The following is a 27,460-nucleotide window of genomic DNA, read 5'->3' as shown; positions in this document are numbered from 1 at the left end:
TGTTCGTTTGGAGCTAATGAAAAGAAACAGGCACACATATGGGTTTTTTTTCCCTCCTCTCCTCAGTGATATCCACGCAGATTCACACGCCATATGTGAGTGGGTGAGTGTAAAGAAGACTACACCTAATACATGCTCAGTCCTGATGAAAGCTACAAACTGAAGCCAGGAGATGCTCATCTCCCTACCTTTTCCCTTGCAGTCGCATGAAAGTGAAGGTCATTTTTCTGTTTGGTGTTTCTCTTGCGACGCTTTTGCATTTTATATCGGGGACCGCATATGTTCAGTTATTTTCTGTCGAGAGGGTACGTGTGAACAGCTTCAGCCAATCACCATGTTCTGTTGTTCACACAGTGGCTTACGTCTCTTTAAAACAAATTCTAATGGTCTCTTTTTGCCAGAGTTATGATAAGACAGGCATAAAAAATAAAAAAAATCTTACTTTTAAAATTTATCAAAAATTCTCACCGGTGTTCATTAATTTGAAACGGCCACAACACACCTTTGCCTATAAGTAAAACACATTGAAAGGTTGGTGCATTTAATTGCTTAATTTGGTCCATCATAGAAAGAGAGAGCATGCTTTTTGCCTTTAATTTAACAGGACTTTATTAGAAATAGAGGATGCTCAAATTACATAAATAAAATATGTTAACTGTGCATTCATTTTTATTTCTTTTTTTGGCATGTTTTAGTATTAAGTTGTATATTGTGAGGTTTGAGTCTTTGATGCAGAGTCTGTTGTCACTGACAGTGTTTCCACAATGGGGGAAGGAGCACTGGGCATCGAAACTGTTGACGGGCTGTCAAACATCTGATTGCAACAACTGACAAGGACTTGAATCTCAATCACAGCACATTCCTGAATCTGTATACATTGCTGCACTTTGCCAATAGTGTTAAAATGCTTCAGTTTATACAAGTAACACTACAAGCTATGATAATGTTGACAGTCACCATACAAAACTTCTGAAAAATCATATAAAGCACAAAAAACTGAGAAAATCGAGGAAATTGAAACAAAATGTGGAAATTCATGGAACTGCCAAAAAAAACACGGAATCCCTGACATCCGTGACTTTTGTGACAAAAACCCATCCTTAATTATAATTGAGCTAATACTGGATCAGTCCTCATCATACTCCTTTCTCCCATACGCAACTGCCCCAACTATCACCCCTACTCCCAGCTGCCATCACATAGTACCTACCACACCTATCCACAATCCCTTGCTTCCTCTCAGCCTATAGCAGAGGTTCCAAAAGTGTGGGGTGCAGAAAGGGTTGAAGGAAAATTGTACAGCGCAGGATGGGGGGGGGGGGGGGCAGGGCCCTATTACCAAAACAGGGCCTGACCAAAAATGTTTGGGAACCACTGGCCGAGGGCACCTTTATACTGCGTGCCGGACTCGGAGAATCAATCTGGCAACCACGCCAGCATACATACACATACAGAACATGCTGTACCCAGCTAGCCACATAACATTTTAAAACATTTTCAATTACACGCCTTTCAAACTGTGGTAAAACTGAATGCGTGCAATCTGGACCTATTCACAATGGCAGGGAAGTTTGTGGTTTGGGGAGCGATGGTTAAAAAATGAACAGTGATGCAAACCTGCATGCAAATCAATAGAAAAAATACATGCATCATTATTCACCACAAACTTACAGAAAATTTGGTGAATTTGGCCAGTAACATACATATGTACTCACACATACACAACCATATTGTATAATATAGCTGCAAAATGTTGACTGACAAGGGAACATTAATGGGGCAATAAGGAGCAGCCCCAATGCCCCCTGTACAGTAATCAGGCTAACCTGCCTGACGTCCAGTCCTCTCTATCTTCCAGGACAGTCTTTCTCTTCCTCTTCCTTTCTCCTTTCTTTTATTCATACCCCCCCCCCCCCAAAAAAAAAAGAAGGAGCATAATCAGCTCTCCTGCAGTTTATTCACTCTGGGGGGGCAGCATGCACCCCTTCACCCCTGCAAGGAAGGAGCCCTGCCAAAGGCAGCTGTATTAATTCCACATGCGTAGAGTCAGGGGCACAGAGCAGGTCTTTCAAGGCACACCCGAGGGGGAGGGGGGTGGGGTGGGGGCCGGGGGGGGGGTGGGGGGTCAAGCAGGAGAACGAAATTTAAAGTTTAAAAAAAAAAAAAAGCAAAAATCACAAGAGACTTTAAGGGAAGGCAACGTGATCCCGGTGAACACAGCACAGTCGGGGGGGGGGGGGGGGTTCCTACCTCGATGCCGCGTAGAGAAACATATGGCTGCGTTTAAAAATGCGCCCCCTCCCTTCTCTTTCCTAGCCCTGAGCCAGGCTGAATCGCAGCAATGTTCCAGGTCCTTATTATGGGGAGGGCGGAGGCGGGTGGTATGATATCAGAGATCATTAGGAGTGAAACTGTGTTGGGATAAGTCTTTAGGGAGAGGTGTTGCGAGTTACATGCTAAAAGTAAAAAGAAATGAGCTCAACCAATCACACAGTACTTAACTATAATCTGATATAGCAATGCTGATGGTGATTGGTGGATATACTTCCAGGCACCCTGTGGGTTATACAAGGGTTTTTCAATTCATTAGCTGAATTCCAGCCGGGCGGTGCAGTCAGTTATGTGTGTGTGGTTTATCTAAGTGTGCATACTGTAGGTGTGGTCATGTACAGTTCTGCACACAAGTGAGACCAGTCTGTGTGTGAGTGCCCGCTAGCATATATACAGTTGGTGGCAAGTAAGGATAAGGCAGACGTAAGGGTGTTCCTTTGTGGGGGCACAAGAGTTCTGCCAGGACAGTGAGCTCCAAACTGAACAGAAGTTTTTTGGAGCACTGGACCACTTGGGACAAAAACCCATAATTTAATTGAAGACCATGATCAGTCAATTAGTTGAATCATGGATGCATTTTTATTTCACTCGTTTTTATGCTAATTAAATGCTATATAACTGGTCTCATTCGTAATGTGGGCATTTCCCAAACCGGTGGTCATAGTACACAGTAAAAATGATCAGTAGTCATGGTAAACACTAAAAATGCTCTGTAGTCATAATGCACCGTAAAATGTTCATTAGTAATAGTACATATAGTAAATATGACCAGTAATAGACAGTGAGAAGCAGTGGTCAACAGTAGATGGTAAAAACATTCAGTGGTCATAGTAGGCAGTAAAAATGTTCAGTAGTCATTGTACACAGTGAAAATGTTCAGTCTCAGCTGCTATTCCCAGACCCCCACTGGCTGCGTCTCCTGCTGCTCTCCCAGTGTGCTGCTCGGCTCCCGCAGCTCACCGCTTGCTGCTCCATGCTCGTTGCTCCGTGCTCGTCACTCTGTCTTATGTCACTCTGCCTGACGGACCGATTGCAGCCGCATTTTCCAGAGCTGCTGTCATTCTAAAGGCATTAAAATATATTAGCTTCCATAAGCCCTGCAATCTGTCTTAATTAGGAAACCTGGAGAAAGGGGGCTGGGAGTAGGTTTATAAAAAGCAGAACATACACAAACACACACTTGCACACACATAGACGTGCACAGACACACACATACACATGCACCTATGCACACACACAGACACACACACACACACACACACACACACACTACACACATACACACTCTTATACTGTATATGAGAACTTTGCTCGGCGGATAGTGTATCATTTTGTTAAAGGAAGAGAAATCAAAGCCCTTTGGCATGCTTCCAGGGAGAGATCTCTTCAAAGGGGACACACCAGGACATGGAGCGCTAATAATTAGGCTGCTTTTTGTATGTGAAATCCTCCCACCCAGTACCCCCTCCCCACCACCCAACCAACCCCCTCCCCACCACCCCCCAGCCCCCCATCCCTCCACCCACTAATCCCAACCTCCCACCCTAGCCCCTTCTCTTCTGGACTTCCTGTTTAAACTCCTCAGACTGTTCCGCAGTCTCTTCCTGTTTTTATCAGCGGCTATAATAATAGCGTTATTTCCATCATCGAAAGTGCCTCAGCCTCAGGTCCTGAGCAGTGGTGGGGATTATTTATAGGAGCAGGCATCCTCTCGCCTCACTCTCCAGCGTTTTCCCTCTGAGAGAGGGCCAGTGTGCGCAGTGTGGGGCAGAGGTCAAAGCTCAAGGTCAGACTTGGACATGAGCTAAATGCTTTATGCAATTATTTTTAGAATTTTGCAAATGTGCCTCCCCCCAGACACACGCACACACTCACATGCGTGCACATGCACACACACACACACATACACACACAAAATGAAACTGAAATTTACAGACACACGCATACACTACTGACAATGCATATTGCAACATGTTACATTGTTTTGAGATTTTTACCAGTATTTAAAGAATAAAAAAAACTGTATTTCAGGCTCATACAGGTATCTGATCCAGATATGATCAGGTCCAGGTCATATCCTCTTGAGACCTGGCAGTTTAAAAAAAACAACAAAAAAAAAAAACATTTTTGACATAATGCTAGTGCCTTGGATTACAGAAACAAGTTGCAGTCAAAATATTTGTTTTAATTTAATTGATTGTCCCTTGTAGTGCAGGTTTCAGCATAGTAGAATATATGGTTCTTGAGATTAAGACCAGAGACCCATGTCTCCTACAGGGGACAAGAATGAATTGCCAGGTCTTAAGAGGATATGGAAACATAATGAGGGCCCCTTTTCTGCACGGGGGGGGGGGGAGGAGGGGGGGCTGCTCTGCCCTCAGCCCTTCAGCTGAAACATAACACAGCACATGCCTTAATCCCCAGACCAGTCTAGCCTGGCAAACTAACCAGGCAATCAATCAACCCTGACCACAGATGCGTAGCGGCACTGAGGAAGATCCAAATCAGTGCTCCAATTCATGCCCGAAACCCTGTAAAATTGGTCCGATGCAAAGCTGGCACGTCAAAGCCTTCCAGCGATGTCATGCTCAGGCCACTCCTTCAGGATGAGTCACGGTCGGCTGTGTAACCAGACCCCTGGAGTGGCAGAGTTTTGTGAATGGAGCATTTTGTCTAGGCTTGCGCTGTTATTTTCCAAAAAGCCCGTAAGAATGTAAATTTGAGGAGTGTACAGCCAAGAAACAGAGCACCCTGTAATGCGTCTTACCTGGATCACCTGCGCAAGCAGGTCTGGCCTCGAGCACAGAGATGCGAGGAAGCTTTCCCTTCTATTTTCCACAGAGTGCAGTCTGTCCTCTTTTGCTCTCTCTCTCTTTCTCTCTCTGTCTTAGAGAAGGAGTGCTGATCTAGGTTCAGGTCATCCCAATCCTTATTCTAACATTTATGTGTTTAAAAACTTAACATACCCTAGCATAACATATCTCAGGTCAATATTCCTATTCTGAGGAGATTTCTGAAAGCAGGTCCTGATCTTCAGATGGGGACCATGAAAGGTCATTTCTGACCTAAATGAAAGAAGTAGGCATATCATTAAATATCATTAAAAAGAAAGAGAGCACTAGTGAGTTCAATAATAGCAGTGGACCCGGTAGGCCAAGGCAGACTACTACAGTTGACCAAAGAATTCTCACCATAATGAAAAAAAGCCCTCAAACCCCTTTCCGACTGATCAGAAATACTCTTCAGGAGGCATTTCCTTGAACTTCAGAAGATGAGATGCTTCTGTACACTTCAGAATTCATCTGCTGAAGTTCAAGCAAATACTTCCAAATGCATGCTTCCAAAGCAACAAATTAGTTTTTCAAAGCCAAAAACGGGGAAAACTCTCGAGTGGCCAAGCCTTTCACCTCACCTGAATCCAAATGAACATGCATTTCATATTCTGAAGGCAACTCGTCCCCAAAAGAAGCAAGAGCTTAAGATGGCTGAAGTACAGGGGCTGACAGAGCATCATCAGAGAAGATGCTCAGAATCTGGTTTTATCAGAATTTGAAAACATTAATAGGAGGTTGTGCAAATTGTTACACACTCGGTGGCCTCTGTTATACTCTCTTATTAACAAGGCGTATCTCCCCACAGAACTGCCAATCACTGAATGATTTTTGTTTTTCGCACTATTCTCTGTAAACAGTGTGTGAAAATCTCAGGAGGGCAGCTGTTTCTGAGATGCTGGAACCACAACTTCTGGCATCAGCATTTATACCATGGTCCCAGTCGTTTAGATCACACATCTTGCCTATTCTAATGTTTGGTCGAACAACTAAATCTCCTCACCATGTTGACATAAACAAGCATATGTCCCTAAAACAGTGGCTACTGAGTGCAACTCTGTGTCCTACTGTATATTCCCTATCAATGCAATTTTCCCATTCTTATATCTTTATATTTTCTTTACAAATATAGTACCACAGGAAGTTAATGTTAAGCTAGGCTCACAAAATCTTGTAAGTCTGTCAAAGTATAGATGTGCAGCCAAAGTAGATACAAGAACATTATGGTTCCAAAATTATGGAAACCAAAATTATGGAGAAATTTACAACAAAATACTAAAAAGAAAATGGCTTTTATGTAATTATTGTTTATTATACCCCCATTTTTTCTGTTTTTTTATAAGTTTGATTCATTCATTTGAATATTTATGTATTTTTACCCTAATTTTACAAAGTATTTTTCCCTCTGTATGCATTTTGGTTGCTTGTTTGTGTGTAGACTACAGCTAAAGTCTATGATTAGGATGACCATTATTATTATGATTAGAAGTAGTGGTGGTGGAAGAAGAAGTATTAATAGTCACAGCAGCAGTAGTAGTTGTAGGGATATGAATAACAGTAGTATCAGTGGTAGCAGATACAGTAGTAGTAATAGCAGTGGTGGCAGTAGTATTATTACACATAGCAGTAGTAGTAGTTGTTATGGTAGATTCACACACGCCCTGAAAGACCGTATTTGTGAATCATACTGTTCATTATGGCGCGGCGAGGTTTGCGAGATGTGGTGTGTTCCTGAGAGGACGAGAGCCCTTTCTCTCATGTCCCACCGAGCCGTTTGATATGACATCGGTAATTACCAGCATTATTCACCGCCCGTCCTGCCAACAATCGCATTAAGCGAAGGTCCCGCGTTGCCGGCTGCTTGATTGCCTTGCGATAATGAGGCTGAGGTATGGCTACGAGCACTCCGCAGTTTACACAAGACATTTTTTTTAAAATTTCCTAATCAGTATCTTCTCAATCGGTAGGACCTTCAGCAGCGATCGCTCGTCTGCATGACTCCGTCCTGCGAGTATGTGTTCTCAAATCGTAACAAAAATTGCAAACAAAAGCCAGGGGTCACCTATTGCAGCAAATGGTTGAAGAGCTTAATATGGGTATGTCAGAATGGTTGTTTCTTGGGGTTTTTTTGCATCATTTCATTAGCACAGGGAAACCGTGTTCTAACAAGGGGAACTTTTTCTGAAATGTATGGAGACGGCATTCAGGGGGGTGTTTTTCAGATATTTACTTTCTACAATGCAACCAACCCCTGCAAGTAAATGTTTGTAAGTATGGATGAAGACGTGCTAAAATGGGCTAGATGCTGCCATGCTGCATGGGCATTCAGCTCTGTGTCAAGGGATCAAAAGAAAAGGTCAATTAAAAAACTTTAAGAAAAAATTGATCAAACAAATGAATTACTGATAGTCAGAGCATGTTTTTCTCCTCTACAATTTAGCAATATCTTTATATACCACCGAAACTACCGCAGTCTTCAGACAATCTTCTTTCTCTTCATCAAGCCTTCATTCCTACAGGCCTTGTTCCAACGTAATGGACAGATAGCCAGGTAACCTAAGTGCTTTGAAAATATGACTTCATAGGCATAAACTTTGATCACAGCTTGCAGAAACACAGCGTGCAGAAACAGTGTGCAGAAACACAGCGTGTACAAACACAGTGTACAGAAACAGTCTGCAGAAACACAGCCTACAGAAACACACACGCGCGCGCGTGCACACATGCACAAACATGCACACACGCACGCACACACACACACACACACACACACATACACATAGAACAGTATGTTCTCAAACTGGCCAGATTTTTATCAGCCAGATAAAGGCCTCACTCCCTCTTTTTCCCTCTTTCCCTCTCTCTTCCTCTCTTCCTGTCTCTCTCTCCCCCTCTCTCCCACTCTCTTTGTGGCTGTGGCCAGGTTAAACTTATCACCATGGAGACCTAAGAAGTTATGGACGACCATTGTTCCTGGAGTAATAAATCTCTCCCTCCCTGCCCCCACCCCCACCCCCAAAAAAAAACTTCCTCTAACATGCATGCGGATTCCATTTGCGATTAAACTGCAGTTGGTCCATCTCGGGCCTCTGGTAATCGGGCTACGCAAGACTGTCATGGGGTAGGCTGTCTTCGATCTCCATTACAGGTGCTTTTAAAAGTGAACCCCATCCCTTGCCACTGTGGCTTCAGTGGTAAATCTTGTATGGACAGGGTCTGGCGATGTTGCCAGGCAACCCATACAGGAAATCTGTTCATTTGCTTGATATATATCTGACGAACTGACAGCCACCATTCTCCTTGAAAATTCACATCCCTCCGGAATGGAGACTTGCCTCACTAGAGGAGACTGCATTTTTTAAAATGACTGAAGCTGCATAAATCAGGCCAAGATCAAGCATGGCCACTGAGACTATTCACACTAATGTGCCAGAGACATCCAACAAGGAGCCCTTGAGAACAAAAGCAAAGCTCAAAATTTGCGACTAAACTAAACTCAAACTCTGATTGGAGCGGTCCTCTCCACCAACTCTTCATGCGTATCAGCAAAAATGTGGAGAAGACACAGTGGCAGGCCACAACCCCGTCCTGAACCCCTGCCCAACGTCTGTGCCGGAGAAAGCACTAGCCTTCAGAGCCTGGGCAGATACAACTAATCACATCCTTTGGGTACTGAAGCTCTGTACGTGGCCTCTTACATATTCACAGGTCTCCCTTCACTCAAGTTTACTTTAGGCTTATGTTCACTGTAGTACACTTAGAGCAAGAGTGAGTCCAACTTGTTTACGTGTGCTGAGAAAATCATGCCAAAAGACAATTTGTGCTTCGAACATTAACTGTAATTGTAGAATTTTGGCCTTGTTATCAGGAGAACAGCGATCCATGCAGAATGCCGATGACAAGATCTATACATTGAGCGATCCATCAGGCAATTAGCTGAATATGATGTCAATTAGCCCTTACCCACTATCTCATTTAGCCTGAGCCCAGCGTCTGCATGCACAGGTACTCTTGCCAGGACAGTTCTCATCTCTACAAACCTGAAATATAGCAATTCCATCATTAAAATCATGAAATATAATTAGTGGCAAAACCAGAGAGAGAAAACAACAGAGGGAGAAAGGGATTGAGACGGGTAAGACGGAGAAAGAGAGGGAGAGAGAGAGAAAGAAGGAGAGGGAAAAGGAGAGGGAGAGAGAGGGGTGCTGTAGAGCGCTCAAAGCTCATTTTCCAGAATTTATTTAACTTTTGGCGTGCGTGCATGCGTGCGCGTGCGTATGCATGAGTGTGTGTCTAAAATGAACAGGATTAAAAAATAATCAAGCAGGGAGGACTGGCAGCGGCAGTGTACCGCCAACCCGCCAACCGAGCACCAACAAACAAACACACAGCAGATCAGCAAATCCCGTCAGGTCTGCGCGCCACACCTGCTGCTCATTAAACAGGCCTCTGTGCTTAATGCAGTGCAGGTGTGAAGGAGACCATGTCCTGAGAGCAGCTCCACACCTGGCTCATCTGCACACACACACACACACACCTAAACACACACACATAAACACGCAAGCACACACGCACACACACACCTTGGTCTCATTCCCCCAAAGAAGCACGGTTGCCAAATCCTCACTTTATCACTGAAAACTTGGTCAGGAGCCACAGCAGCCCATTAGAGCCCTTTCACAGAGAGAGAAGGAACACTTTCTATCTCATAAACCTGGGGAGAATGTCATTGTGCATTTGTGCCTGTATGCGTGTGTGAGTGTGTGCGTGCGTGTCGTCTTCAAATGCACAAAATCCCTGATCCCTGTTTTTATTTTGTCCTCTGTCATTAGGAGACTGAAACCAAAATGTCCTCACAGAGACACCACCATTCCAGAAAGCTCTGTCCCTGGTCTATGCGCGTGTCCCCTGGTTTTAATGTGTGTGGCCCGTGCTCTAAAGTGTGTGGCTCCAGGGTTAAGGTGTGTGGCCCCTGGTCTAAAGTATGAGGCTGGGACTGTAATTAAATAATTGAATTCACACTCACCTGTGCTCTTGACACTGTAGATCTCCCAATAGTGTAATTATCTAAAAGCAGCATTTAACCATGCAGGAAACCATTTGCCCTTTCCTCAACCTCAATACGCAATTTATCTGCTAGCACTGACAATGAATCAACCTTAAGCAAGTTTTGACTCAGCCAAGGTCCAACCCTCCAGGGCCAGTAGTGATGCTGTCTTTTTTCTTACCCTTCAATCAGGAACTGTTTTTAATTCACTATCTTTGCCAACACAAGAGATAACTGGCCCAAACCGCCTCTGGACCTTTATTTACTAAATTTTCTGTCAGCGCATGACATTCTAAGCAGAACATTTTTCCTCATGGCGTTTTATGGATTACAAGGGTGGATTACTTTTCTGTTGCTTGATAGCCACTTTTTTAAAGTGCAAAAACCATAATGAAACACACAAGCTACTTATTCTGTGTTAGTGAGGATGCATAAATGCCGGGGAGGAGGAATTGCATGTAAATGAATATAAGTGGAAGCACAGCAGCATGCATGGGATTGAGAGCTAATAGATTCCATACCTCTTGGTATGCACTACATCCTTTGGGGGTTAGCACAACTCAAGCAGGATGAATAAAATATAGTATTGTAAATAATGTCAAAATGTAACTTCTAAATTTTATTTTAAAAATCTGGGCTATATTTGTATATTCCTAAATATGAAGTATTGAGTTTAAGCTACGTGTGTATATTCCAGAGTCTGGAGTCTCAGCTACATGTGCATATTTCAGAGTCCGGAGTCTCAGCTACATGCGCATATTTCAGAGTCTGGAGTCTCAGCTACATGTGTATATTCCAGAGTCTGGAGTCTCAGCTACATGTGCATATTCCTGAGTCTGGAGTCTCAGCTACATGTGCATATTCTTGAATCTGGAGTCTTGAGTCTCAGCTATATGTGTATATTCCTGAGTCTGGAGTCTCAGCTACATGTGCATATTTCAGAGTCCGGAGTCTCAGCTACATGCGCATATTTCAGAGTCTGGAGTCTCAGCTACATGCGCATATTCCAGAGTCTGGAGTCTCAGCTACATGTGTATTTTCTTGAGTCTGGAGTCTTGAGTCTCAGCTACATGTGTATTTTCTTGAGTCTGGAGTCTTGAGTCTCAGCTACATGTGTATTTTCCTGAGTCTGGAGTCTTGAGTCTCAGCTACATGTGCATATTCCTGACTCTGGAGTCTTGAGTCTCAGCTACATGTGCATAATCTTGAGTCACAAATGCATTGGAGGCTTGCGCATCCTGTGCAAAAATTGTGCTACTGAGGTCAACGGTTTTTCCATCGTTATAAAGCCGTCCCTTGGATTTTTTAATTTGTTAACCATGCTGTGGGAGTTCCCAGGGCAGAGCGAACATGTTCACATTTAACGGGGAAATTGGAATAATGTCTCCCACAATCTCCACAGTGACAGAGACTTTCTGCGTCAGCGGAGGCCACGGTAACTGAAGGCAGCGATTCGCATGTTTGACGCACATGTGAATCCCATAATCGCCTTATCGTTTATTTCATGCAGACTTTGTCTGCAAATAAATAACGTCTGGGACTGACGAGGGTTCATCCAGCAGTAAACGATCCAGTCTAAAAGATGCGTAACAACCCACTTGTGGTAGAGCCTGTTTTCATTTAGACAGCAAATAAAAAATAACACAAAGAAACGCGCCAGGGCTTAACAAACCTTATAATCGGATTGTTGTACTCTGTAAATAAATGCCTGCTCGAGAAAGAATCCCGGACAGGCCTGTTAATAATGACAATGATGATGTTTCCCTTCGCTGGGGTAGAGACAGAGTTTGTTGTGCTTCGCTGTTAAATAGTCCAGTAATTCCTCAGACTCAAGGTCTGCAAATGTGGCGGAGGAACATCGCACAGGTACGACCCTATCAGAGCTCAGGCGGGATCATGTGTACTCTGTCAGAGTGAAATGTACTCTGTAAGAGTTGATACAACATTGAATATGCAGCCGTGCACCTGGGATACGGGCTGTGAGTTCATGTGGTGCAGCAGAACCGAAGTTTGAAAGGCAGGACTGTGGTTTCCGCCAAATTCAAGAGTAGCCGTCGTTAGGCACCGGTTGGGCTGCGGCGTAAAGACTCGACAGGCTGCGGTAATGGGAAGCACATGGTCCGTTTGCCTGGGAGCGAACGGGTACGTGAGGTAAAGAGAGGACCCCCGCGGGATGATGGGTAATGAGAACCGATGGTCACCTTTGATGGTTCTTTTGGGTTAAGAGTGGCTCTCATCTCACCGATAATTAGAGATATACTACTTCACAAGAGGCAGTATTCAAATGTTCAATTAGTACAACAATAGGGGAAAAAATGTCTTATTTATCTGTGTTATGTCTATTAATTTTGCTTCTGAATGATGAATTATGACATTTGTGCAGCCGGAAGAACCAGCAGGGAACAAGAAAAGTGTTAAAAAATATAATTTACAATAGTTATTAATAACTTTAATAAATAAATAATAATCTGTCGGTGTGAATGAAGTGGGTGTGTTGACACTGAAAGTCTAACATACTTCACAAGTTTTTTTTTCCCTCTTGTACATGCCCTCCCCGAATGTGCGAAGTGAATGATAGAATTTTTGGACAAAATTCATGATATTACCCATACTGAGCAAGCCAGGTTCTCTGTAAAGCCTTTATGTATTTCCAGGTAAACTTGCAGGCTTGCTTTTGCCTCATCCGCAAGAGGGCGAGCGTCAAGCAGCCGACACAAGCGTAATATTAGAGTTTTGCGAAGAACGGGAAGAGAGGAATTTCTTGCACTAGGGTCTATGGAGGTCGGCGCAGACCCGGCCACAACCGTCCCTGGGCTACACATAGTCAAGTGGTGCTGTGGTTGCAGCCACACACATTCTTTTTAGGCCAAATCCAGGCCGCCCTGTCAATCCTGCACAGCTTCTCCCGTGAGGATGCTGGAAGGGTGTGGTAGCTTCAGTTGGAGGAATGTCGCAAGACGGCAGCAGTCTATATAATGTGAAGACGTACAAGTTGTACGTGGTCAGGTAGACACTTTGTACCCTGTACCACCTGCATTTCTTCAGTATGCCAGCTATATAAATGGATACTATGCATACCATGTAAAATCAGTGTAGGTCATTCTGGATAAGAGTGCCTGCTGAATGCCCATAATGCATTGTAAAGTATTCACTTCAAACCCCGGTGTTGAAACGGACCCTGGCGCCGCCCAGCCAGTCTGTCATCAAAGCTAGCAAAGGCCATGTCATATACCTGCATGTACTGTATATGTAACCGATACAATCCAGATCAGAGCCTGTGTGTGTGTCTGTGTGTGTATGTGTGTGTGTGTGTGTGTGTGTGTGTGTGTGTGTGTGCGTGTGTGTGTGTATGTGCGTGTGTGTGTGTGTGTGTGTGTGGGTGTTGTGTGTGTGCGCATCTGGGTTTTACTTTCCAGGCTTCCTGGCAGGTAAATCGCCACAGAGATCCAGTGCAGTCAATCTCCCCACAGGTGTCACAGCGACTGTTCGACTGCGTTTGTTTACCTGGTTCCCTTGCTCAGTCTCCTGTTTCTTCCTGACATTTTGTTCTTTTTTAAATTTTATTCACTGTATCACTGCTGATTCCCTTTGTTCCTCAGTCTTTCTAAAGATTTTTTACTGAATTATTCATTTATTTATTTATCGGCTATTTGTTTGTGCCTGTGGATGCTGATTCTCTGAAAGGACATTAGAGTGCTTTCCTATTTGTTACTGCATGACGGTGGGCCAGAGAATACAAGTTCAATAAGTAATGCAGGAGAATTACAATTAGCTTAATCTGCTTAGCTCTCTGCTATTTAGGTTTTAATCTTTACAGTTTTTTTACCTTATGTTCTGTCACAGAGAATGTTGGGGGGGGGGGGGGAGTTGGGGGGGTCACAGGGGGTGAAATATTTTCCTTAACGACAGAGCAGTCAATGAGTCAGTCACATTTTCAATGAAAGCCCTGCCTTCTTTCCTCGAAAACACTGATAATTTCTAAAGAATGTCTTTTTTTTCTGTTGGTGTTCTTGTATTGCTGTAAGCAAGGGAACTAAGAATGTTTACAGCAGAACTACATCTAGCATAGTTTTACCTCACTCTTACTTCATGGAACACAGAAGCCGTGCATGCACAGGGTCAGAACAGTGCACTTCTGCATACCATAGAATAAGAGCGAGCCAATGAATTTTCTCTGCGTCTATCCTAGAACACAAGACTAATGACCCCTGCAGCCTGACCTCAGATAGTTTAGTCTGGTCCCTGATTTTAACAGGCATATGCCTTTAAGTGCAAAACACAAACAGGGTCCCCTTGTGGAATGTGAACATTTCTACTGATTTTATAAAAAAAATAAAAACCCCTGCACCCCCAGATTGGAGTACAAGGCCCTGGTGCCACAGGAAGTGGCTGTCAGAGCCCCTTGGAATGGAGCAGAACCAGTGGTCTCTTACGCGGTGTTTCCATGGTGATGGGGGGGCTGTGAATATGCCAGGGGGTTAAGGCACACATCAGTTTAACGCCAGTCAGAGACCTGCTCAATCGCCGAAGCGCCACTTTGCGGACAAGCAGAAAAAGGGAAGCCAGAAATATGCAGGTACGGATGGAGACCCATTCTACGAAACGCTGGATGTTTACAACAAGACTGAACCTCACCTTTTGAAAACATTATGATTTGCTGGGAGGCATATTCCTGAATGAGCCTTTCTTTTGACGTTACGATGAGTATTTTCTATAAGCAGTTATACCACTTTCCAGCTTGCTTTCTGTTTTATTAGCTCTGTTTATGGGTCTGTTGTGTTCAACTTCTTGTGTTTCTGTATAAATCCGTGAGCCAGAAGAAAAACTGTTAAAGTATGAACCCCCCCCCCCACACACACACACACACACACACATACACACACCCACCCATGCCTGCATGTATGCACACACACACACACACACACACACACACAATCCCTGCCTGTACTCTCTCTCCTACTGATTTCTCGCCAGGTCCCAGCTTGCCACGGTACGCGTTTACGCTCAGGAGTTTGGGCTGTTCCCACAGGGTGCGGGACCTTTCCCACCTCGCGCCTGTATTTAACACGCTCTGAGGACTGGGATGCATTAGGGCAGAGAAAGCCTGAACGTGAGACAGGATCCGAAAGCTCGCCACGCTGAACGCGAGGGCTGTTTTTTGACATTTTTTATTTCTCCCTCAGCTCCGCTGAGCAAGCACAGTAGGGCTACAAAAGATTTATTTCTGATTTATCTAGATATAAGAACATGGACGAAAGAGAAGCATAGCAGGAATTCTGTGACAGAGAGGCAGGTTTGATTCCCAGCTGGGGCACAGCTGTTGTATCCCTAAGCAAAATACTAGATACCTGAATTTCTTCAGTAAATATACATCTCTATAAACGGACTGTATGTAGGGAATGTAAGTTCCGCATGTCGCTCTGGATAAGAACATCTGCCAAAAAGAAGAAGCATTGCTGGATGTTGTGCGTGTGCACGGCTACATTATAGCAGTTGCTAAATAGTTGTTCTCCCCTCCATATTTTTGGGATTAATTTTTTGATCACTAATTTCTTCGGAAGGTGAAGGACCTCTGTCGGGCCTTTTACGGTGGGGAGTGGGGTTCACCGACCCCAGCCCATCCCCCTTTCTCCCACAAGTATGTTGTGTCCTAAAGGTGTAACCTTGCCTACAGTGCACGCGCCATGCCAGTGGGACTACGCTTTCAGTTTGCCCTCGTGGACAACACAGAAAACAAAAGAAGTGGCTGACTTAGTCTCTCTCTCTCTCTGTCACTCTCTCTCTCTCTCTCTCTGCTGTGCACCTGCATGCAATTTTAACTCTATACGATTCAACCGAGGGGGGCTGGGGTGGCAAAGAACCCAGATTTTTTTTTTTTTTTTTTGGCGGGTAATTCGTTAACTTCCAACATAATTTTCCGAAGGTGACCACAGCATGTTTGCGGCAACAAAAGGGGGTTTTGTGGCCATTTCAACAGTTCTACAACAGCTGGGTTACAGGCCAGTTTTTTTCCCCCTCTCTCTATTTTTATCTGATTAACCTTGTTGATGTTTTAGACAGCACAGGCATAGCTGAAATGCTTCATTTCCTGGAGGTATTTGCTTGACAAAAAAAATCAAATGGATAAATATTATCAATCGGGATGTGACTTAATGAGGCATTTTACAATTGACTAACTGCTAAGGCTAATTAAATTTCCTCGTGTGGTCAAGCTTCTATATATGCACGCGCACACACACACACACACACACGCACAAATACATACATGCATACGTGCACGCATACATATAACGATGGCCAGACTGAAACATGTCGCTGGAGTTCTGCATGCACACCGCTTTTCCATCCTTGTACTTGTGCTAAATGGCTCCCAGTGGGGCTGAGGAATGCATCCAGCGCCATAAATCACGGCCCTGATAGAAATTTGGCTGCCGTACAGGGCCGCAGCGCTGTGTAATGTTCAGTAAAGATGTTTTAAGGTGAACGTGCTGCCGCAGACCGGGGGCTGTGGAGCGGGCTGGAGAGGGTGGGGGAGGGGAAGAGTGTGTGTGTGTGTGTGTGTGTGTGTGTGTGTGTGTGAAGGGGTAAAACGTAAAACTTTCTAAACTTACTCGTGCTGTTTTTTTTATTTTCTCTTATTTTTGTGATGACTGAGCAGCCAATAATTCACTCTCTCGCATTGGGGCTTGGCCAATGAGAGAGCTCCGCATTCTCTTGCCCCCCCTTAAAAAAAAAACTAAAAAAAAAACGTGTGACGGTTTGTGAAGAGTGCGCGATGTTAGCGTGGTGTCTGCCTGCACCCAATCTCAGCCTCCGCTTTCACACGCCTCCACTCCCCACAATAAATCTCCATTAGCAATTCTTTCTCTCTTTTTTCTTTCCAAATGGAGCAGTTTGCCCATGAGCACAGAAAGCACACACGCTGCCTGTGAACATGGTTGAAAGGTGTTTGACAGGCACTTTGAGATGAGTGAGTGAGTGAGAGGACAGCTGGTAGTCTTTTAAATATATATATATTTTTTGTAGTTGGATTTTTTTTCCTGCCCTTTTCTTGAGAAGGTCCTTGCTGCAGTATGCAGGATGGGCAAGCTCCGATATGGACTGAGTCAGATATCAGACTGTAACCATATAAGAAGTGGTCCACAGATAAGCACTCCGGTACAGTAGGTGGCAGAATGCACATTCTATGGTGGTGTACAACCTGCCAACCTGCCAAGAAGAAACAATCAGCTAAGCATGTCTAGTCAGCTGTAACATGTGGTCATTTGCCAGTCAAATGGTTTCATCAACCTTGTAAATTCATACGCTGGCTAACCATGCCACAATATCAACTTGCGATATATATGATTTGTTTTAAATCATAGTTACATCAACAATGCACTAGCTAAGCAATTTTGATACAGTATATGTGCCATATTTATTCATTTTGCAAATGTCCACACAAAGTATGTTCTGGTACTATATACCAGATACCAGAATGTGGGGCCCATTCACACACTGGAATAAAGCCATAACAGATACCAGACTATGGGGCCCATTCACACACTGGAACAGTGCCTTAACAGATACCAGACTGTGGGACCCATCCACACACTAGAACAGTGCCTTAACAGATACCAGACTGTGGGGCCCATCCATACACTGGAACAGTGCCTTAACAGATACCAGACTGTGGGGCCCATCCATGCACTAGAACAGTGCCTTAACAGATACCTGACTGTGGGGCCCATCCACACACTGGAACAGTGCCTTAACAGATACCTGACTGTGGGGCCCATCCACGCACTAGAACACTGTCCTAACACTGTGAGCCACCCAGCAGCCCAGGGCAGCTGGTATTCTGAGGCAAATTGCTGATCAGAGTGTACGCTTGATGCGGTATGTGATACAGACCAGGGACATCATGACCTACACCATGGGAACGGGATAGGAATGGGCCAACTACCAAAAATCTTTTGCAATTTTGAGTTGCTAGCACTTTCCAGAAAAAAAAAGAGAGCAAATGTTATAAATTGTCTAACATAAATTGTCTGGTTTCCTTGATTGTTCCTAGAATGCAGCCTACATCGAAATATCCTTAGAACAGCAAGTGTCTCAATATCCTCAACATGATCTTATACTTCAAAGAAAACACATTTTCAACAGTTTAACCTGGTTATTAATCTGCTATATATAAAGTAAAATAGTGACTCTAGGGTCATTAACAAGGAGCAGGAGTGAAGATTCATTTTAGAAAATAACAGATTACTTTTTTCCAGTAACATTGGTGATTACCGGTCTGCTCTGTACGTGCAGTTAGGTGTCCAAGCAGCCACAGAAGGAACTCCAATTTTGGGCTGTGGGGTGAGGGGGGGAGAGAAGGGGGGGTTGTACTTCAACAGACTTGGCTGACTCAGATGGGCTGCTCGTCGCCACGGCAATGAAGGCGCTCAGAATTCCGAGTCGAGATACGGTACACGGTGTTCCAGCGCCTGGCTTATTAAACCCCCCCCCCCCCTTTCCCACCAGTCAAACAGTGGCTAGCGGTACACCCCCCGCCTAGCCCCCTTCGCCTTTCACAGGAAAAGGTCATGCTTGCATTCCCCCTGAGTCGTTCAGTCCGTCCGTCCGAGGAAGAATGTAAAACCAAAGGCAATCAGAAATTTCATTTGCGATAGCCCCCTCCTCCCGTCGTTTTTGCGAAACACAATCAGCCGAATTTCAGTCTATTTAGTTTCATCAAATCGCAGACAGCAGGCACTGATAAAAAAAAGCTAGAAAATATGTAGGACACAAGAACAGCCAAACCCTACAGACTACTCTACTGCTATTGAAGCCAGATGTTTACTTAACTGGCCAATTTTGATAAATGGCGTAATGATAACCATTATACATGGGGTAATTTTATATCAGCACAACCCCATATTGTTTTTCTTTTACAGCCAAATTAACTCCTTTTGTGCCCGTGGCCAGGTGTTTGTTCCCCTAGCTAATTGATCCGAGCTTGGCGGAATTGGGAGGGGGGGGGTTTAATGCCCCTTTGCAGTCAGACACGGTCTCTCCGCCACTCCATCCCCCAACCAAACCCGTGTGCAAGTGATGGACCTGGTCCAACATCATGGAGAAGGACAGATTATTAAAGAGGATATGTCTCCCCCCCCCATGCCATCTCCTGCACTGAAAACAGGGAGCCATGATGTTGTTTGTTTGCCGTGGCTTATCTTAAGGACACACAGAGGTTGTTTCTGGGGCTTTGTGTTAATTCAGGCATTAGCAGCCTTTTTGCCTACTGCATAGCCCATTTGCTAGCACGCCGTGGCTAAGCTTTACATCAAACAATCACTGCTGCAACAAAAAATAAAACCTTGGCAGGAAATGACCTCACCATCATGGCTATCAAATAGAGGCCCGTGAGGTCCAAGGGGCTGTGGCCATATTTGGCATTGCAAAAAGGAGGAGAGATTAAGGCTCAGATTAGGAACACATTGTGCTCACATGAAAAAAAACCCAAATGTTAAGTGGAAATGTTCTTATAATTATATATTTTATTTATTTATTTATTTTTTACAAAAAAAAAAAACTGACAAATGAAATAGCAGATCAACGGGGCCATTTTGTGTGAACAGGAGACCCTCTCTTCCAGATGAAGTGAGTGATGTTCACACGCCAATCGGCAAACATGGCCAATTCCATATGGTTTGCAATCTGAAAAAACCTTACTTCTTAACACAATGACTAAAAGAGTTCAAACCCCCAAATAATAAAACCATGATGCTCATTAGTGAATGAAAAATAGAAGAAAATTAGTTCTTCTTCCCCCCCGTTTACGCGCGGCACGGACGATAATCCTCCCCTTAGTTCATGGCCACTACACAAGTACACACCGCCGAAGGCTGAACGATGCTGAACACACGTGCAAGAAATGTAATAAGCTCATGATGCATAGGAGACTAGCACTTCTGAACACCTCAACTCTGAAGTGCACGTGAACATAATCGAGATTTATGCAAGTGGAGTAATCTGGATGAATTGCTGTTTGTTTCTACAGGAAAGAGTTCTTGCCTTAGGCTACAGTACTGAAAGGGACGGAAACCTAATTATTACCCTGCATGGTTACACACGTCTCTATAAGCAATAAGACTGATGTGTCCACAGAAACAGAAAACTTCCCTTCACGCAAAAAATCTACTTTTCCATATATGGAGATGTAATATATTGGCATTTTTGATTCCTATATGCATATGAAAATAATACATTTTACATTTGTGCATTGCAATTATGCACACCAAAGATATCGAGACATAATACTGACATTCCCGAAATAAGACAATGTCTCTTGAAATGTGTAATTATTGTAGTGTAATAATGAAGGCACAATGTACAATTAAGAAAAGCACTGAACAATATTTTGAAATATATTGCAAAATATACCAATCATTGGCTCTGTCTCAATGGAAAATGTATATATTTATACCATGAGCTCATAATGTTTGGGACAAAGCTATATAGGTATTTTTTTATTCTGCACTGTACTCCTTCATTTTAGATTGGTAATCAAACTATTCATATGTGGTTCAAGTGCAGATTCTCAGTTTTAAGGGCATTTTAATCTATTTTGGTTTCACCATGTAGAACTAGCAGCACTTTTTATACACAGCCCACCCATTTCAGGGCGCCATAATGTTTGGGACAAATGGCTTCACAGGTGTTTCTAATTAGTCAGGCGTGTTCAATTGCCTCTTTACTGCAAGTGTAAGAGAGCTTTCAATGTCTAGTGCTGATTCTAGGCCTTTGATTGCCTTTGGAGTCTGTTGGCATTGTCGACATGAGGACCAGAGTTGTGCCATTGAAAGCCAAGGAAGCCATTATGAGGCTCGCCAAAATCAACTGTTTGGAACATCATTAAGAAGAGAGCACTGGTGAGCTCAGTAATTGCAAAGGTCCTGGTAGGCCAAGGAAGACCTCTACAGTTGATGACCAAATCATTCTCACCATAATGAAGAAACGCCCCCAAACACCTGTCCTATTCATTCTGCTGCTATCAGCAGTCGCATCATCAATGAAAACAAAGGAGCCAGTACATGTTGCAGCCATACATGCCCAAACGTAAAACCCCACCAACATGTTTCACAGATGAGGGAGACGCTTTCGATCTTGGGCAGTTCCTTTTGGCCTCCATACTTTGCTCTTGCCATCACTCTGATAGTGAACCATGTGAATCTTTGTCTTATCTGTCCACAAGACCTTTTTCCAGAACTCTCCAGGCTCGTTTAGTTTCTTCTTAGCAAACCGTAATCTGGCCATCCTGTTTTTGCAACTAACTAGTGGTTTGCATCTTGCAATGTAGCCTTTGTAGTTCAGTTTGTCAGTCTATTACAGACAGTAGTCACTAACACATTCACGCCTGCTTTCTAAGGAGTGTTTCTGACCTGTCGGAAAGGTGTTTATTATGGTGAGAATTCTTCAGTCATAAACTGTAAACCTCTTCCTCAAATTAGTTCTTTGCGATTACTGAGCTCACTAGTGCACTCTTTCTTCTTAATGTTCCAAATGGTGGATTTTGGCAAGCCTAAGGTTTGGCCTATGACTTTTTTTTTCATATTTCCCAGCCTCATGATGGCTTCTTTGACTTGCATTGCCCCAACTCTGGTCCTTATGCTGACAAATGTCAAAAACAGACTCCAAAGGCAATAAAAAGTCCAGAATCAGGACTAGATACTGAAAGCGCTCTTGCACTAAAGAACACACTTGACTAATCAGGAAAAACCTGTGAAGCCATTCGTCCAAAACGTCATGATGCCCTGAAATGGAGGGCTATGTAAAAAAAGTGCTATTTCTACACGCTGAAACCAATCTGAATTAAAATACCCTTTAATAAAAGCTGAGAATCTGCACTGTGACCTCGTGCATCATCTTGATCGCAAATATAAAATTATGGAGTGCAGAGCCAAATCAAGAAAAAAATATATATGGCTTTGTCCCAAACATTATGGAGATCAAGTGAAAATAATTGGTACATTTTGGTGGCAATGTGGAAGTACTTGGTATATTTAAAATTTGTTTTCTTGAAATAATTTACGTTCACACAAATTTATTATTCAATATATCACAATTAATTAATTAGATATGTTGTCTGTACCCCTGTATTGTGTCGTGCCAATATGTGGATTGTCTGCTGTTGTCCATTTATGTATTGTGCTGCAGAGTATAACATAACACACTGTACCGAAAACAAATTCCACCGACCTTAGCCATGTGGCTAATAAACAATCTATCTACCTATCTATCTACAATTCATATTTGTTGCATGAGGTCTTCCTTATTTGCAATAACCAGGATGACATCATGGTGAAAGAGGAGCAGGGTAAGACAGGTAGACAGACACCGACAGAAAACACAAAGCTTTTTTGTAGCATAGCTCATTTTATTGTTTTATCAGTTTTGCATAGGAAATATATCCACTTCCAGTAATTGACTGCAGTAAGAGCAGCTGCTAGCAGTATAGGCTGGATATAACAGTAACAATCACAATAAGTCAAGCTTTATTTACACTGATTTTAATCTTGTGGCAGTTCGGGCCCCTGCACCAAATGCAACCGGCTTAAATAAATGGCGACTTCGGTTTAAGCCCAGGAGAAAGTCCGTAACAACCAAAAAAAAAAAGGAGGGGAAGAAGACAGAGAGAAAGAACAGTTCCTTTACAGTATATACAGCTACTTGAAGTATGTTTTTTAAACTTCAAAAAGAGGACTGTAAAGTACTGTAGATATTATATAATATTATATAATATTCAGGTACCTATCTATCTACTGTACATCATGTGACTGCACTTTCAGTAGCTGCAGCACCACTGCTGTCAGCCTTTTTTTGTTGGTGTCACGGTTCTCTTTAAAATTTCGGTAGTGTGATTGCATTTGCACAAGGGTTCAAAAGTGCCACAAGAACCAAAATGGATCAACCCTGCTGTGTGGTTAGCAAGCATTTTTTTTTTTTTTTTTAAACTGACAACTCATCACCTAACGTTGTACTAAATGTACTGTAGCATTGACAATCTAAAGAAACACACTGCCCTACTAAATTTTTTTTTTCCTCAGAGAAATATCAAGAGAGACAGGGGCACTCCATCCTAGCTGGCTAAAAGATTCAAATGAACGAAGCACACGCTTTGTTGAAGACTCACTTCCAAAAACTTTACACATGGGGGAAAAAAAAACAAGGGAAGAGGTGCCCCACACATTCTGTTTGTTGTTTTCTGACAAAAAAACTATCAAGAACTTTATTTACAACTTAACTCCACTGAGACTAATGTTCAACAGGCACTGCTTTAATATCGCTTTTTGAAAAAAAGAAAAGAAAAAGAAAGTTCCTTTTTTTTTGGTAAACGTTACATATGCTGGTTTTCTGTCACACTTGTTTACACAGTCTGTCTAGGCTGCAGTCAATGCCCTCTAAAATAAAACACTTGTTGATGTAGAACATACCTCTTAAAGTCTGTCTGCAGCTTGCTAATACATTTACCATAGTCCCTGTAGCAGAGTATTTTGTAACCACACATTCAATAAAAATTCAGGAATTACAGATTGCATTAGTGTCACTGGTCCTCCTTGCATATGGATAAATCAAGGGTTTCCAATGGCCACGCCCATATGATCAAACAGGAATTTCTGTCCTGTAAGGACTAGACTCATGAACCTCTCATGTAATGGGCCAGTGTCACTCTCAGAAATAATATATGTAATGGTGTGAAATTATAGCAAATGTGTACATAATTATTACCATAGATGTTTAACCTTTTTTTAACCTTTACCAGCCCTTTAAAAAAAATACTAAAATGTATGAAATGGCAGCAAAAAAGGAAAAAAGTACAAACTGACCATCCCTATCCTTTTCCCCTTGTAAGTAACATTGTGAGTTGTAGCAGAGAAGAGAGCAACCAAGGGCGTATGTGAAGAACACTGATCCAGGAAGTGGTGGAAGGTCAAAGGGCAAAGAGGTGCACTGAACATGCGTACCAGATGCCAACAATACATATACTAGTAAAGCAACAGGGAAACTATCAGAAAGTGCAAATATTCAGCCATTCACTGAATTCCTCCTCGATAGCAAAGTAAATCTCGACGTCAATGGGAGTAAAAGCACGTGAAAGCAGGCTTCGTTTCCACTCCGTTTTCAACCAATGGCCGACCTTTCAGGAAGGGCCCTCCACCGGCTGTGAAGCAGGACACTCAGCACCGCTTAGGTCAGCCAATACCGTTCATTTGAGCGCATTTGACGTTCATCAATGATCACAGCAGATATGTAAAAATGTGTGGAATGGTAGGGCTTAGCTGACAGCAACACTGGATTATCCTGTCATTTTTTTTTTTTTACAGGAAGAAAAAAACAAAAAAACAAAAACAAACCCTGTACACTGTATAATGGAATCCCATCATTCACATGTCACTATTCAACCGTGCATGTTTTCCCCCCAACTCATTAAGGGACCAGAGAACAGAAGTGATGTCATTTCAAATAAACCCCCTGGCGATCACTACAAAAAGGAAGAAAGCACGCAACCTCATTCTGTTACGTCAACGCTGTTCTGATTGTTCGATAATAATACCCAATGTCACCCTCATCAGAAATTCGAATATTCTTTCCATTTGGAAAAAAAAAAACACAATAATTTTATCTATGGCCACAGAAACAAAAACAACACTTCCAACATTTATGAAATGTTTCAAAAAACCAAGCTAATCAACACTAAACACAAAAAGACCTTCATAAAATATAACTTTTCACCATTTACAGTTTGGTAAAGGATAACTTTCCTCTACTTTAAGTACAGGATTTCAAAAAATGGACAATAGTTTTTTAAAAAATCATAAATTAACAGAACCTGGAGAGTTGTAACTCAAGTCCAGTTTCTATGATGTTGTTTTATTTTTTTCTCTGAAAAATGGAAGCAACACATAATCGTTAGTCAAAAAGTTTACCTTTAAAAAAAGGGCATCAAAAAAAAAAAAAGGATTTTTAAAAAAGCTATACAGTGTACAAACTGCTGTCTACAAGGCTGGTATTTCAATCAAAGAGCCATCGATTCTACTCTTGCAGCTTCAGAGTCATTCAAAACACACATTTCACAGAGCTGGGAGAGCAGTGAACACCCAAAGAACTATTGCTATGCTACCGTCACCACGATTTCGCCTTTATGTACACGATGGACTCCTTCACTGCATTCTCCTCCCGAAACTGACCCCGAGCATCCGTGTCGCGCGCAGGGACAATGCACTTCAGTGGCAAGGCCAATGGCCCAAGGGCTGCAAAGCACTTACGTTTTTTTTCTCCAAAACACTAAACTAAAGGCAGAACAGTGCACATAGAACGGGGTGACTTTTAAAAGAATTTATAAACTTTTTTATTTTATTTTTTTTAACAATAATTATTTCGATTTTTTTTCCCAAATCAGAATCAGCATATTGATGTTGGAGGAGAAATGAAGCTTGACTTGAGTTTATTTATTTTATAGACCACTGCACTGTGTGTATGTGTACTCTTGGTGAGGGTGTGCGCGTGTGTGTGTACTACAGGTGGAGTAAGGTCTAGACAAGCTAAGCTCACCCGACATACGCAAGAATCAGAGAAGAGTGCAAATTGTGTCAAAGAGAGGAAGGACGACACTTAATTCACATTAGGTAGCAAAGAATCGCCTTGACGTTTAATGGGATTTTTACTATTATAATTGTTAATGCCCTGGTACATGTAATATGCCTGAGATTTTATTATTTTTGAACCGATTTAATCATCAATGCGAGTGTTAAAAAAACAAATACGACGGATGATTGCCTACAAAAAGACAGGGACCATCAGGGTGATCACGATTCTTTCCCTGAAGCCCTCGGTTTAGCTCAATAAAAAATAAAAATAAAAAACTCAAAGCTTTAAAATCATGGCTTCTCCACAAGGACAGTTTTATCCCCGGATTCACAGACACAAAAAAAACAGCTGTAGTGCATATTAAACGCTAGGAACTGGGAGACCTGATCTCTGAATATTAGCCAAGCTGACTGATTTATATTTATTTCTAATACGCATCGGCGTGTCGGTGATTGTAATACGTTAACAAGTCACTTATATTTTTAAGGCATCTGCTTAGGAATTGATTTGCATATAGTTTCTAAATGGATTTTTTTTTTTGTGTTTCTTTTGAGTGGTTCTTAATGATTGTCTTCACTCAAGTCGCGCCTCCTTCTCCTGTGTAAATGAGCTTCGTCCAGTCATCTCTCTAGCACCCCAGGTGAGATTTTTAAAAGGAGGACCCAGTTTGTCACAGTAGACAGATCAGTGACTTTGCAGCCGTCTAAGACCAAGGGTGCATTCTTCACAGGCGTGCTGTAAAGTTTAATTAATTAAGTTGGATTATTCAAAGCCCCCCCTCCCCCCTGGCCCCACCCCTCGAAAAAGAAAATGAAAAAAACAAAAACGAATTATTCCTCTCGATCTCTCAGAACAGTAAAAAAAAGACCTTGTCACACACTGCATAGTAAGCAGCTCCCTCTTAGGTCAACTAAACAAAATAAAGGGAAAAAAACTAAACAACAACAACAACAAGGTCAACAACACCAACAACATCGACAAAATAATTGTGTACAATATTGTCCATACTATCTCCATACTAGCTTTTCTAATAATCAACAGAGCTAAAAGCACTACTTATAATAGGCAAAACTTGGTATTGCATAATTCTTATACATTTGAAACCCCCCATATAGTAACTGGAAGATGAAGAAACAAAAAAATGAAGGGTTATTAGAAAAACCACCAAAATACTGAAAAATAATGCTGATTGATTATGAACTTTAAAACGGCAACTGTACACAGCCATGATATGCATTATAAATGTGAATTAAAGTAGTAAATGTAGTTAAAATCAATGATGTCACAATTTCATCCGGAGTACAAAATAGTTTTTTTTTTTTCTTATCATAAAAATGTTAATTCTTAAAATGGTAATAAATGCAGCAAAAAACAAGTGTAGTGAAGTTCTTCTATATTCACAGGAAAGGCACGTAATGTGGACTATATTATCTTCGTGCAAATAAAGATTATTGGAAAGAGGAGTTACACATATATTTATATTTATATATCTGGACTGGAGATTTGAAGGCAAAGTTTCTGCCGTGCACACTGCGAACTCTGGCCGTGACCGGGGGCCACTGCGAACTCTGGCCGTGACCGGGGGCCACTGCGAACTCTGACCGTGACCGGGGGCCACTGCGAACTCTGACCGTGA

The 27,460-nt window shown here is 42.5% G+C and overlaps 1 protein-coding gene across 14 annotated transcripts in view; it reads right to left on the bottom strand.

The window, feature by feature from the left end:
* Window positions 1-22,591: 22,591 nt before the first annotated feature.
* Window positions 22,592-27,460, bottom strand: part of LOC135259474 (nuclear factor 1 B-type) — a 146,219-nt gene continuing 141,350 nt past the window's right edge. For 13 of the 14 annotated variants that reach the window (XM_064343918.1, XM_064343929.1, XM_064343916.1 and 10 more), the window contains one exon: window positions 22,592-27,390. The gene's annotated coding sequence lies outside the window, so the exon portion shown is untranslated. Of the gene's footprint in view, window positions 27,420-27,460 lie in introns of all 14 variants that reach the window. The other variant, XM_064343917.1, reaches the window with a different exon arrangement.

Source organism: Anguilla rostrata, chromosome 7 (genome assembly GCF_018555375.3).
Source record: "Anguilla rostrata isolate EN2019 chromosome 7, ASM1855537v3, whole genome shotgun sequence".
NCBI lineage: Eukaryota > Metazoa > Chordata > Actinopteri > Anguilliformes > Anguillidae > Anguilla > Anguilla rostrata.
The sequence above is the reverse complement of the archived record's forward strand: the minus strand, read 5'-3'. Positions and strand labels throughout refer to the sequence as shown.